General features: G+C 43.0%; 1 protein-coding gene and 1 non-coding gene across 8 annotated transcripts in view; both read left to right on the forward strand.

Annotated features, from left to right (window-relative positions):
- The window catches only part of VEPH1 (ventricular zone expressed PH domain containing 1), a 312,127-nt gene that overhangs the window by 131,333 nt on the left and 165,633 nt on the right, over window positions 1–15,161 (forward strand). The gene's annotated exons all lie outside the window — the stretch shown is intronic.
- On the forward strand, window positions 2,521–2,627 carry LOC122445620. The gene has a single exon (XR_006270588.1). It is a non-coding gene; the product is annotated as a U6 spliceosomal RNA (small nuclear RNA).

Genomic DNA, 15,161 nt, shown 5'->3' on the forward strand with positions numbered 1-15,161 from the left:
GACATACAGCCAGGGAGATGAAGAATGTTTCACAAAGAAGATAAAATTTAAATTCATTCCATATTTGTTGAGTAGCTTCCATGAGCCAGGCATCTGCATAGGTACCAGATCATGTTGCACAGGATGAATGAAAGTTCCCCAAATAAGGGTTGAAAGGGCACTCCAAATACAAAGGACACTCCTCACGTGCAAAGATAAAAGAGCTTAAAAGTGTGTGACCCAGAATGAGGCAAAGCAATTGGCTCAATGTGCCTGGAGTGAATACATCAGTGGAGGGCAGGAGAGTAAACTGAAAAGTTAGGTCAGAGGCACATTCACAGAGAAGCAAGGAGTTTGTTCTGTAAGCAACACGGTGACATGGAAAGATTTTTACCCAGAGAATGAACACTGCTTCCAACACGGTAATTAGCAGATAGTGGGCTTTCAATATTTCTGCACGAAAGGACTACTAGATGGGTGAGGAAGTGGCTGACACGGTGGAGCCCTGAATGGATTTGGCTGGCAAGAGAGAGGGTGACCAGAATGCTCCTCTTGGAGTCTTAGCAGTCAGCTCCCTCCATGGTGAGACAGCTTGGAATTAGAAAGAGTCAATTACTGGTGAGAGGTGGGCTGAGGAGAAGGGGAGAAGAGTGAGTGAAAACCCAGAGATGTCTAGCGTGAGTGACCACACGCACATGGAAAAGCTGATAACCAAGCAGAGACGGAGCAGGAGGGGAGCCCATATGAAGCACCTCTTTGCCCATTCCACACAGAGAATATTTTCTGGCCAAGATGGTCATCTCAACAATAGCTGTCCATTCAAGGAAGACAGGTAGCTCGTGCCCTTTTCTCTCAACACCATACTTTTGATTTAGCATATTAAAATCTATTGTTGCCTGTGGTTTCACATCTAGTATAGATGCCTATAACACCAGGATTTCTAATTTTGGTATAAGTGACATTTGGTTAATTCTTAGTTGTGGAGCTATCCTGTGCACTCTAGAAATACTTACCACTTGCCCGGCCTCTCTGCACCAGAGGCTAGTGGCAAACCTCCCACTCAGTTGTACTAACCAAGAAAGTCTCCAGACATTGCTAAATGTCCGCTTAGAGACAGAAATCACCCCCAGTTGAAAACCACTGCTATCTACATATTCCATTTTAAAAACAGCATTTACACCTAGCAACAGCCTACACATGGCAACATCCAAGAAACCCAAAGCCAGCATCATGAAGGGATGATTTGTCATCTGTGTGTAAGCAGAGCCACTGTTAGTTAATTTTCATGGTGTGGTTTCAGAATTCAGTTTAGAGCTTCTACAGCTGGGGTTTGGGGGAGCCACTTTACATTCTCTGCACAGCTAGCCTGCTTGTTTCTTCCAAAGGTGACTGGCATGTGCATCAGATGTAAAAGCTCAGACGTGTATTCTGGCCAACAGTCTGTCCATTCTTTCTTGCCTCTACACATGCAAAGTTACAAGAGGCCAATTGACTCTCTGTGAGATTTTATGTGTGAAAAGTGTTTGTACAAAGGAAAAACTTGTTATACAGGGTGTTACATTAAGGCATTCCAACAGGAAAAATGGTTCTTGATAAAGTAGGCCCAATCCAATTAGCAATAGACAACTTCCTCATGTAAAGAATTTAAGAGATATGTAGATAGGAGAAAAAAAGTGGGTCTCACTGTCCAAATATGGATCTGCATTAGAAAAATTCGTTTTCCCCCCTTTATTATTTTTCTATGGAAAAAAGAGAAAAAAATGTTAAGAGATAAAAGGTCACCATGCTCTTCGAATACTGCCACCACCATCGCCACCTTGGCCTCTCCCTCAATTCAGAATACTTCATCCATTTCAACCCTCTCCATAACTCTCCTTCTGATCAATTATAAGTATTTGGTGGGAACCTCAAAAAGACTGGTGTGGACTGCCCCCTTTTTGTATTAGCTGCTCATCCTCTCTGGGATGGTTGCCAAGGCTCCTCTCCCAACATCTCTTCTCTGAATAGCCTTCATTGTGACCATTTAGCGTCAGTAATTTTAGTCTGTGCCCCACAAAGCAGAGAGATCCACACTTTTGTCTAAAGCATCTAGCAAAGTCTGACCCTTACAACTGAAGGGGAAATGAATAAGGGAAGAGAGAGCTTGAAAGAAAATTAAAGATGGTTAAAATTCAAAACAGATGTCATCTAATTTACAAATCTGACACATAGCCCAGCAGGCCAGATTTTAGACTTCAGGCCAAAATTATAAGACTATCAAAAGAAAAACAATTAGCATCTTAGAGAGACTGAACAACTGGAGGAGACAGGAGCCTCCTTTATGCAAATGACTGAATTAATTGGGTGAGTTTTATTTGATACACCAGGTAAGCACACTTGCACTTTTCTTATTCCTGTGTTTCAGGATGAATGTGTTTATCTAAATAATAAACCAACAGGGCTAAATAACAGGATAGCCAAGCAAAACATGTAGATTTTGAAGTTAATTCTGGAGAAGTAAAAGAAAGATGACAGCAATTGTGGATTAAAAAAGAGAGGGTGGTGCTCGCTTCAGCAGCACATACACTAAAGTTGGAACAATACAGAGAAGATTAGTATGGCCCCTGCTCAAGGATGATATGCAAATTTGTGAAGCACTCCATATTTTTCCCATGGTTACTAAAGGGGAAGTGGGGAGGGATGAATTGGGAGTTTGAGATTGACATATTCACACTACTACATATAAAAATGGGGCTTCCCACGTGGCACCATTGGGAAAGAACTTGCCTGCCAATCCAGGAGACGTAAGAGACGTGGGTTTGATCTCTTGGCTGGAAAGATCCCCTGGAAATGGGCATGGCAACCCACTCTAGTGTTCTTGCCTGGAGAATTCCGTGGACAGAGGAGCCTGGCGGGCTACAGGACTTGCAAAGAGTCGGACATAACTGAAGTGACTTAGCACATATGCATATATAAAAATAAATAACTAGTAAGAACCTGCTGTGTAGCACAGAGAACTCTACTCAATACTCTATATTGACCTATATGGGAAAAGAAACTATAGAAGGGTGGATATATATATAACTGATGCACTTTACAGTATACCTGAAACTAACACAACATTGTAAATCAACCATACTCCAAGAAGAATTAATTTAAAAGATTTTAAAAAATAAAGGAGAGGGTGTCAAGACAGGAAAAAAGGTCTTTACCTTTCAAATGGTACGAGCCCTAAGTAGCCTGCTGGGTGGCCACTAACTGTTTGCTTGCCAAGACCCAGGGGAAGCTGGAGAAGGAGAGGGTGGCTCCTGGCAACTGTGTGCTGTCTGAGCAGTCAGCGATCCTTGGACGAGAAGATGCCTTTGCTAAGTGCATGTGGCGCCAGGGAGGCTGCTCGGATCGGACACCATCAGAACTGGGGACAGTTAGTCACAGGTGGTCTTAGTAGGAGGTTAGACTCAGGCCCCAACCAGGGATGGAAGCTTTAAGGGCTAGAAATTGTGTGGGGAGGTAAATAGGAGAAATGAGAAAAGCTGGGGAGAAGGGAGGGCCAGGAAGAAGGCACAAGGGGAAAGCAGAGGGAAAGGACAGAGGACATCTGACTCAGCCCAAAGCCCCAGGCATGGGATCACCGTTCCCTCATATCCGTCTTGCCAACTAGCCAAAGACATGGGGGAGACAGTTACTTTTAAGAAAAGTTTTAACTCAAAGTGTTAACCTCTGGCTTGGTTGAATGTGTGGTATGTTCTTTGGTTGTTTTGATGGTGATGGTGAGAGTAGTGGTGAGACTGTGTTTTTTTCTTGTTTTTTAAGAATCAGGCGGCAGGTGAAGTGAAAGGCAAAGTGTAGCAAAGGTGCCCGCAGGCTCCTCTGTCCATGGACTTATCCAGGTAAGAATACTAGAGTGGATACCCATTTCCTTCTCCAGGGAATCTTCCTGACCCAGAGATTGAACCCAGGTGTCCTAAATTGTAGGCAGATTCCTTACCCTCTGAGCCAACGCAGAAGCACAAAGGTAAAATTAGGTGTAACAACGTGGTCTACTGGAGAAAGGAATGGCAAACCACTTCAGTATTCTTGCCTTGAGAACCCCATGAACAGTATGGAAAGGCAAAAGATAGGACACTGAAAGTTGAACTCCCCAGGTCAGTAGGTGCTCAATATTCTACTGGAGAAGAGTGGAGAATAGCTTCAGAAAGAATGAAGAGGCTGAGCCAAAGCAAAAACGACACCCAGTTGTGGATGTGACTGTGATGGAAATAAAGTCCAATTCTATAAAGAACAATATTGCATAAGAACCTGGAATGTTAGGTCCATGAATCAAGGTAAACTGAAAGTGGTCAAACAGGAGATGTCAAGAGTGAACTAAAATGGACCTGAATGGGCAGTTTTAATTCAGATGACCAGTATATCTATGACTGTGGACAAGAATCCCTTAGAGGAAATGGAGTAGCCCTCATAGTCAACAAGAGTCCAAAATGCAGTACTTGGGTACAGTCTCAAAAAACAGAATGACTTCTGTTCATTTCCAAGGCAAACCATTCAATATCACAGTAACACAAATCTATGCCCCAACCACTAACACCAAAGAAGCTGAGGTGGAATGGTTCTATGAAGACCTACAAGACCTTCTAGAATTAGCAGCACACAAAGATGGCCCTTTCATCATAGGGACTGGAATGCAAAAGCAGGGAGTCAAGAAACACCTGGAGTAAGAGGCAAGTTTGGCCTTGGTGTACAGAATGAAGCAAGTCAAAGGCTAACAGAGTTTTGCCAAGAGAAGGCCCTGGTCATAGCAAACTCCTTCTTCCAATAACACAAGAAATGACTCTACACATGGACATCACCAGATGGTCAATACTGAAGTCAGAGTTATTGTATTATTTACAGCTGAAGATGGAGAAGCTCTACACAGTCAGCAAAATCAGGACCAGGAGCTGACTGTAGCTCAAATCGTGAACTTCTTATTGCAAAATTCAGACATGAATTGAAGAAAGTAGGGAAAGCAACCAGACCAGTAGCCAGACCTAAATCAAATCCCTTATGATTATACAGTGAATGTGATAGATTCAAGGGATTAGACCTGATAGACAGAGTGCCTGAAGAACTATGGACAGAGGTTCGTAACACTGTACAGGAGGCAGTGATCAAAACTATCCCCAAGAAGAAGAAATGCGAAAAGGCAAAATGGTTGTCTGAGGAGGCCTTACAAATAGCTGAGAAAAGAAGAGAAGTGAAAGGTAAAAGAGAAAAGAAAAGATATACCTATCTGAATGCAGAGTTCCAAAGAATAACAAGGAGAGATAAGAAAGCCTTTCTCAGTGATCAATGCAAAGAAATAGAGGAAAACAATAGAATGGGAAAAACTAGAGATCTCTTCAAGAGAATTAGAGATACCAAGGGAATATTTTATGCAAAGATGGACATAATAAAGGACAGAAAGGGTATGGACCTAATAGAAGCAGAAGATATTAAAAAGAGGTGGCAAGAATACACAGAAGAACTGTACAAAGAAAAAACATTAATGACCCAGATAACCACAATGGTGTGATCACTCACCTAGAGCCAGACATCCAGGAGTCCAAAGTCAAGTGGGCCTTAGGAAGCATCACTACAAACAAAGCTAATAAAAGTGATGGAATTCCAGCTGAGCTATTTCAAGTCATAAAAGATGATGCTGTGAAAGTGTTGCACTCAATATGCCAGCAAATGTACAAAACTCAGCAGTGGCCACAGGACTGGAAAAGGTCAGTTTTCATTCCAATTCCAAAGAAAGGCAATGCCAAACGATGTTCAAACTACCACACAGTTGCACTCATCTCACACGCTAGCAAAGTAACGCTCAAAATTCTCCAAGCTCGGTTTCAACGGTACTTGAACTGAGAACTTCCAGTTGTTCAAGCTGGGTTTAGTAAAGGCAGAGGAACCAGAGATTAAATTACCAACATCTGTTGGATCATAATAAAAGCAAGGGAATTCCAAAAAAACACCTACTTCTGCTTCATTGGCTACGCTAAAGCCTTTGACCACGTGGATCACAACAAACTGTGGAAAATTCGGAAGGAGACAATACCAGACCACCTGACCTGCCTCCTGAGAAACCTATGTGCAGTTCAAGAAGCAATAGTTAGAACCGGACATACAACAATGGACTAGTTCAAAATTGGGAAAGGAGTACATTAAGGCTGTATATCATCACCCTGCTTATTTAACTTATATGCAGAAAAAAAAAAACTTATATGCAGAGTACATCATGCGAAATGCAGGGCTGGATGAAGCACAAGCTGGAACCAAGATTGCCGGGAGAATTATCAATAACCTCAGATATGCAGATGATAACATCCTTAAGGCAGAAAGCGAAGAAGAACTAAAGAACCTCTTAATGAAAGTGAAAAAGGAGAGTGACAAAGTTGGCTTAAAACTCAACATTCAAAAAACAAAGATCATTGCATCCGGTCCCATCACTTCACAGCAAATAGATGAGAAAACAATGGAAACAGTGACAGACTTTATTTTTCTGGGCTCCAAAATCACTGCAGATGGTGACTGAAGCCATGAAATTAAAAGACACTTACTCTTTGGAAGAAAACTATGACAAACCTAGTCAGCATATTAAAAAGCAGCAACATAACCTTGCCAACAAAGATCTGTAGAGTCAAAGCTATGGTTTTTCCAGTAGTCATATATGGATGTGAGAGTTGGACCATAAAGAAAGTTGAGCACTGAAGAATTGATGCTTTTGAACTGTGGTGTTGGAGAAGACTCTTGAGAGTCCCTTGGACAGCAAGGAAATCAAGCCAGTCAATCCTAAAGGAAATCAATCCTGAATATTCTTTGGAAGGACTGATGCTGAAGCTCCAATATTTTGGCTGCCTGATGTGAAGAGCCGACTTATTAGAAAAGACCCTGATGCTGGGAAAGATTGCAGGCAGAGGAGAAGGGGTGGCAGAGGATGAGATGGTTGGATGGCATCACCGACTCGATGGACTTGAGTTTGAGCAAGCTCTGGGAGTTGGTGATAAACGGGCAAGCCTGGTGTGCTTCAGTCCATGGGGTCACAAAGAATCAGACATGACTGACATCTGAACTGAACTGAAATTTGATTTCAGGATAGAAGTATCCCTCACTTTTCAAACATTGACTTTAGGCTTCTTTGAGGAAAGAACTACGTTAGTACAGTCATCTTGATTCTAGGATCCAGGATACCAAAAGCCCTCAAGCCCCTCTTATAAAATGGGGTAGATCTGTTGGCCCCTTATAGACTAGTTGCACATTGTTAATTTCAATTAACTGCAGATCGAAATTCAAACTTCATTCTGTAGCTGGTTGAATCTGAGGATGTGGAAAGGGGGTTATGGAGCTCCAATTTTATTTGTTTTCACTAACAAAAAGAAACCCAAAGAGAATTTTTGCTTTTATTTTAAAAAGTAATTGCTTCTTTGCCCTATAGCCATTTCAGTTTAGAAAAGTTTTCATAGGAACACTCTTCTTTCAGGTAGCAGGGGAAACCTGAAAATGGAAAGCAGTGACACAGTCAGGGGAAGGACATGAAGCAGCAGTATGTGGCAGAGGATGGAGGGAAGAGAGAATTAAGGAGATTATGTTCACAAGAGAACGACTCCAGGATATCTGCCCTCCTTGGAGTCACCCCAGAGTTTTGGTTTATCCTGAATTTCATGCACTGAACATCAAAGAAATAGATGGCAGAGGAGAACAGGGAATTTGAGTCAATGTATGTCTGGAATGTGTAGCAAAGCAATATGGCCTGCAGAGACACTTTTCCAACTGTGAGACCCTTTGCAACCTGTCATTCCAGAGTTTCCATCTTGACATCTGTGAGTCTCATCAGAACCCGACTCTAGTGTGATCCACTATCCCTGAAGGCCCAGCCTGAGAGTTCAGGGGTGGTGGCTCTTTACCAAGTCCACAGCCGAAACTGCAGAGAGCAGGTTGCCAGGTTCTTCTCTCCAGCTTTCAGAGAAGTCTGCATTTCCAAGTCTGATCAAGGTTTTACCAGCTCCTCCCATGTGATAGGTTCAGTGCTGGGAGCTTTCACTGTTATATTGTTATATCTTCACAACAACAAAGTCTTTAAATATATACTAGGATTACAAAGGCTTCATACTAAAGGGTATTGGAAGAAACCCTGTGGATGGGCAACAAAGAAAAATTCTCTACCCAATCCCTACTCGCCTCTAGATTTGTGGTAGTTCTTGGAGGGGCAGTTGTATAAATGCCCAGCCATTAGCTCATAGAGTTTTCTTTCATTTCTTCCTTTGTCTAACTCACTGTGTGTCAAATTTTAGCGTGGACAAGGTCTACAGTGTTCACAGTACTTCATTAATAAAGGAATTGTAAAGGAATATCAACAGTGACCTGCCTGTTGGTCTCCAAGATGATACCCTACTAACCGTCTAGAATGCCTTCTTTGTGCTGCTCTTCCACCAAAGGCTGCTTTTCTCCAGGACTCCAGTTTAATACCCATTACCCAGAAAGTCTTCCATGCCTACCCATGCCAATAGTCACCTTCTCTCTGTTGACCTACGAGAGCTCACGTTGCCTCTCAATCCTTCACACATGCAGCACGGCCCTGAAGTGTTTGGTGTCTTTCCGTGAGCACTTCCAGTCTCCCTCAAACTTGAGAAAGCTAATAATCAGAGCCTATGCCCTGTGTATTAGAGAAGGAAATGGCAATCCACTCCAGTACTATTGCCTGGAAAATCCCATGGACAGAAGAGCCTGGTAGGCTACAGTCCACGGGGTCGCAAAGAGTCGGACACAACTGAGCGACTTCACATGCCCTATGTAAGGAGAACAGAGTCTTTAAAAAATATATGTTCTTCACAAGCATTAGTTTAATGATTTCATAGTGTCCCATTGTATAAATGTACAGTAATTTACAAAACTAGTCACTTTTTGTTGTAAATTTAACCAATGTCCTTTTTTTTTCTTTTTTAAATTATCATAGTATGATGGCATATTTACAGTAGACTTGGAAAATATAGAACAAAGTTACATATAGTTCCCCTATATATTACAATTATGTTTTCAAGTAGATAAATTAAGGTTTTTGGAAAATAGAGTCTTAAAAGTGCTTATAAGAACTCCCACTTTTTTAGGTCAGCCATGTTTATACAAAGAGAAATTGATTTTTTCAGAGTGACTGTTGGCTTGAAAAATGTACATAAGGAGGTTCAGGACCATAATTAAAAACATGTGATGTTCTGGTCAGTGTTGCCCCCTGCTTAGGAAAAGCTGAATGCAATTTCACCCCACCAAGGGGACCAGAGTTTTCATAAAAAACATGTAGATGTTTTCAATCTCAGGAGGTCTATGGTGGTCACTTGTTTAAAAAGAAAATCGGAACAACCATTTGTGGCAGTAGCTGTGGTTCTTGTTATTCCTCCGCGCATAGGGAAGGAAGGACTTTGGTTTTTTGCCTCTCTTCTTACTGAAGAAGTTAAATTTGACATGTGGGACCATTTATGTTCCATCTGCTGTTCATTTACTTCCACCATTTGTCCTTCCTTAAAGCAGCATTTATGATGATGTGAAGGTCTGTAAAGGTATTTCAGGAATTCGTTTATCAGCAAGAGAGGTAGGTGGGAGACAGCATTATCAGTTCTGGGGCCAATGAAGCAGGCCCAGGGAGCGTGAGGCCCCAGGAGGGCTGGCTCTGCCAGTTTGGACAAAGATGGGGGTTGGGGGGGGGGGTGGGGAGGGGGGGAGACCCAGGTGCAGACACTGCCAAGAGTGTGAGCAATGCAATTACACTTTCACCAGGGGGGCCAGGCCCCTTTCCTGTAACACAGAAGTGTTCAAAACACAAGACACACAAAAGAGAAGATTGCTTTTCATCAAGCTCCTTCGGCTTGGCTTCCTCTTTCAAACAAGACAGGGAATAGCAAAGCTTTAGCCTGTGTTGTGGAAGGAGTGGCAAGAGGGGCTATACCCTGCACAGCCCTTGTGGGAAGGGTGACGGCTGAGGGTAAAGGTTCTACTTGACCCTGATGACCCAACTATTTGCTGTTTTTGTTCCCCCCAAACTCCCCGTTCCTTTGTTCCTTTTTGGTGTCCATCATGATTGAACTCTGCAGTCACTACCATGCGTGTGTGCTAAGCCTCTTCAGTCGTGTCCAACTCTTTGTGACCCTGTGGACAACAGCCCACCAGGTTCCTCTGTGCATGCGATTCTCCAGGCAGGAACTCTGGAGTGGGTAGATAGCAAATATATCCATTTCTTCTTAAAGTTGCTCTGTCGTGTCCAACTCTTTGCGACCCCATTTTGTTAAAGGGAATACCAAAATTTACTTTTCAGTCACCTGTAAAGGGTTGCTCAGCAATTATATGTCAGCTCTGTCTGGTGTGTTCCCACGGGATGTTACTCAGAGATATTAGCATACAATAATTCTTGTTGATTACGATGTTATCACCAATCCCCAAACAAGGCAACCTGTAGGAAACATCTACTGAGAGGAGTGGGAGAGGGTGTGAAGTGGGTGAGCTCTGGAGGCAGATGCTTGTGTTTAATGCTGGCCTTACTAGTTGATCTTCAGTAAACTACTCGATATCTCTGTGCCTTAGCTCCTCCATCTGGGAAATGGAGATGGCGGAGGGTCTGCTTAATAGTAGAATGGGCAGACAGGATGAGGGGATGTATCAAAAGGATAATTAACCATGGCCCTGCTCTTCCAGTATCAAATGATGGGGAATGACAATGTCTTACCTTTTCCGTCTGCAGGCCCAGTGGTTGCAGACACCCTCTCCTTAATCCTCCCCACCAGCCCCCATTACCTGCTCATGTTCCCAGAAAATCAAGTTGGCCTAGAAAAGGAGGAGCGTGTTGTCTCTACGGCCCTCACACTTGATTCAGAGTGTTCTGATGCCATGACTATTTTATATTTTTGGACTCTTTTGTAACTTACCGAGTGCTTTTATAACTTGCGCCACATTCAGCTGACAATTTGTAAGGATCTGGTAGCCTTCTAGTAAGGCTGCTGCTTACCCGGTCTGCCCATTCTAGGCTTGGGAGTCTTGACTACAAATTCGGGGTCCATCTGAAGCAGTATCTATCAGGGCAAAAAGTGAAAAGGTACATTTACCTTGGAATCGATAAAGACCCTGGAAAGCTTGAGGAGGATAAAGCTATGTGAGGGAGCTGCATACAGCTTACCACACTCCAACTCCAAACAATACACAGCTTATTGTTTTAAGTTTCATGTTACCGCAGATTTGGTGAAACCCTCGGCAGCTTTGCTTAAGAGAAAGTGCCTCTGCCCTGGTCTAATTCAGATTCTGTTCTTTCAGTGCCTGGGCCAGTGCTTCTCAACCTTGAACATGCACTGAAACACCTGGGGATTGGGTTAAGGGCACACTCTGATTCAGCAGGTCTGGGATGAAGCCTGCGATGCTGCCTCTCCAGGAGCCTCGCAGGAGATGCCGATTCTGCTGGTCCAGCAACATCGCTTGAGCAGCAAAGGCAGGGGTCTGCACTATTTGCTGATCCTTTTCTGTGTCCCATTCCTTCTCGTGTTGGTTACATGAAAAGTGAGCAAATGACCGAGCATCTGTATGAGTGGTCACTTCCTCGTATCAGGACTTTTTTAAACTTTGGTTCTTTTAGCAGAATATTCTTTCTCTATATCTGCAATTGCTCGGAATTCATACTTGAAGTTCAGGGAATTTTTAAAATCACCCATTTCTATATTCCAGCCTTTGTATGCTCAGACTGTAGGGAGCGTTGCTCTCCTGTAGTCCACAGCCTTTAGGAGGCTGCTGGGGTAGGAGAGAACTGTATGGTCCTTCCTGGCTTAGAAAAGGAGAAGCTCATCTTCCAGGCTTGGCATTACCTGTACAAGCTGCCTTCTTTTGGTATCAAAGGTCTGTATTGGGCAATAGCCACCTAGGGTTTTACTGCTTGACATATTCATGCCCATTCTATATGGCCTACACTGTCAAACTCGTCTCCTATAATGCTTTCAGCAATCTAATGATGCAGTAACATTGATCCCATTTTTAGATGACAGAAAAGACATAAAGAGATTTGCCTGTCACTAATAAACAGGAGATTGGAGTCACAAACCTCTGTCTTTTTCCTGGAAGGCCATGTTCAGTCTATTTCCCCACCATCCCTTCTGTTGAAGCCCCTAAAGAACCTTGTTTTGAATGAAATAAACCATGGAGTCACTTTGTTTCAGCAAAGTTCTTCATTCTGGTGCCCATGTAACTGAGCACCTTCTAATCTCTGCTCTTGCCCACTGAGGCAGTCCAAGGCAGAAGAGAGTACCAAGAATTTAGATTCAACACTGTCCTTTCCCTTAGTATTCAAGTATAGCTTTTCCAGAGGCTTTACTCATTTACTCATTTATGGGCTTCCCTGGTGGCTTGGATGGTAGAGCGTCTGTCTGCAATGGTGGAGACCCGGGTTTGATCCCTGGATCGGGAAGATCCCCTGGAGAAGGAAATGGCACCCCACTCCAGTACTCTTGCCTGGAAAATCCCATGGACAGAGGAGCCTGGTGGGCTACAGTCCGTGGAGTTGCAAAGAGTCAGACACGACTGAGCAACTTTACTTCCTTACTCACTTCAGTCCCCAAACTGATGACAGTGCTGTGGAGCTGGGAGATCATCTCTGTCATTCTTATGATGATTGATGACCCAAGAAATCGCTGAAGAGTAGGGAACATAACATCCTAAGAATTTAGGACCCCTATGTGGATTTGATGCATTATGTTCCCCTACTTCTCTAACAAGCTCAACTCTGCAAAATACATATCCTGGATATGGAAGCATAAGCCAAGCTCATCAAACATTAACTAATATATTTTTCTTTGATTTAAGACACCAGGAAAAGAGGCTGCCAATTTCTCCACCACTGCCAGCTTTATAGCCTCATCTCCTAGCTTAGTGAGAGCAGTGAGCTGCCCATGGACCAATTCATTCCTAAGGGGGAGTCTTGTTCACATAAGAGGGAGGTAATTAGGCTTTCCCTGCCCCTCCTGGGTATCCCTAGAGCTGCTTTTAAAAACTTTAACTTGGCAACAGACACCAAAAACTGCTCAGACTGGAAATCATCTGAGCCTCTTGTAATGTGGCGTGTTGAGTTAAAGCCAAGTTAATATTTAGGGGATTATAGAACTCTGACAAAGATTTCTCTGAAATTACCTCTGGAGTTAAAAGTGACAAATGGAAAAGAAATAACAATCCCCCTGCATGAGCCCAACTCCCTGGCCCCCAGCTCCAGCCCCCACAAATAAATGCACACAGAACCAGTGGCTGTGTTCTCCGCCCATTCTCTCACATTCGTAATGCATTTCTTTGCTCTAAGAGGAATGCAGAGTTTCTGTCTCTAAAAGATCTCTGTTTTTGAACAGTTGTCTCCTATTTATTTATAATAAATATAAAAACCTAGAGGGGAAGTAAAGGACAGTGAATGTTTATTATAAACTCAAACTTCTATCTACTATTTTCTGACCTTTCAAACTGTTGGAACCAAATCTTGTCCTAATTCCCTGCTGGCAAAACTCTGTGACAAACCCAGGTGGACTGATGGCTAGAAATGGAACGTCCTCTCTGGGCCATCTTGTGGCTTTGGCTACCTTGGAGACTCTTCATTACCACCCTATCTCATGACTCCTGTGTTATGTTGTTCTTGTTCAGTCACTAAGTCATGTTGGACTGTTTGTGACCCCATGGACTGCAGCATGCCAGGCTTCCCTGTCCTTCACCATCTCCCAGAGTTTGTTCAAACTCATGTCCATTGAGTAATTGGTGCCATCCAGTCATCTCATCCTCTGTCGGCCCCTTCTCCTCCTGCCTTCAATCTTTCCTACAATCAGGGTCTTTTCTAACGAGTCAACTCTTTGTATCAAGTGGCCCAAGTATTGGAGCTTCAGCTTTAGCATCAGTCCTTCCAATGAATATTCAGGGTTGATTTCCTTTAGGATTGCCTGGTTTGATCTCCTTGCTGTCCAAGGAATTCTCAAGAGTCTTCAACACCACAGTTCGAAAGTATCAATTCTTCAGCACTCAGTTTTCTTTATGGTTCAACTCTCCCATCCACACATGACTACTGGAAAAACCATAGCTTTGATTAGGTGAACCTTTGTTGGCAAAATAATGTCTTTGCTTTTTAATATGCTGTCTAAGTTTGTCATAGGTTTTCTTCCAAGGAGCAAGCGTCTTTTAATTTCATGGCTGCAGTCACCATCTGCAGTGATTTTGGATCCCAAGAAAATAAAATCTGCCACTGTTCCCATTTTCTCCCCATCTATTTGCCTTGAAGTGATGGGACCAAATGCCATGATCTTAGTTTTTTTAATGTTGAGTTTTAGGCCAGTTTTTTCCACTCTCCTCTTTTACCTTCATCAAGAGGTTCTTTACTTCCTCTTCACTTTCTGCCATAAAGGTGGTATCATCTGCACATCTGAGGTTATTGATATTTCTACCAGCAATTGTGATTCCAGCTTGTGCTTCATCCAGCCCAGCATTTATCATGATGTACTCTGCATAGAAGTTAAATAAGCAGGGTGACAATATACAGCCTTGACGTACTCCTTTCCCAATTTTGAACCAGTCCATTGTTCCATGTCTGGTTCTAACTGTTGCTTCTTGATCTGCATATAGGTCTCTCAGGAGGCAGGTAAGGTAGTCTGGTATTCCCATCTCTTTAATCTCCAAATCTTAAAAACAAGGAAGATTGTGTATAAGAGAGAGTCTTTGTGGTAAGAAGCCTACTCATCAGCAACATTCATCAGCCTCATATCTAGAGAAGACTTTTCTGGCCCAAATATTTTATCGTTGCTTCTTTACTTATTTGGCCCTTTGCAAATCCCTTTTTTTCACTCCTACTCTTGCTCCTGGCTTCTCTCCATATCTGATATTTACCAAATGACATTACCCTGTCCCCTACTCCTCATGGACCAGAGTCATGGGGAGAAGCAGGGCTTCATATACACTTGGTAAACCTCCAGAAGGTTTCTTGTGGCTACAAGGAGCAGGCTGGCTTCAGAGATGTGGGTGGTCTCAGTTCATCTATTCTGCAAACACTCTGGTACCTGTGAGTGAGTGTCAAGCACTGTCCCAGCCATAGGGGAACAAGGATGAGCATTATAGTTCCCAGCCCACAGAGCAGCAGAGATTTACCCAGGAATGGGGGTCACCGGATGAAACAAATAGAAATACAGGATATCCAGTTAAATTTC

Source organism: Cervus canadensis, chromosome 7, assembly GCF_019320065.1.
Source record: "Cervus canadensis isolate Bull #8, Minnesota chromosome 7, ASM1932006v1, whole genome shotgun sequence".
Lineage (NCBI taxonomy): Eukaryota > Metazoa > Chordata > Mammalia > Artiodactyla > Cervidae > Cervus > Cervus canadensis.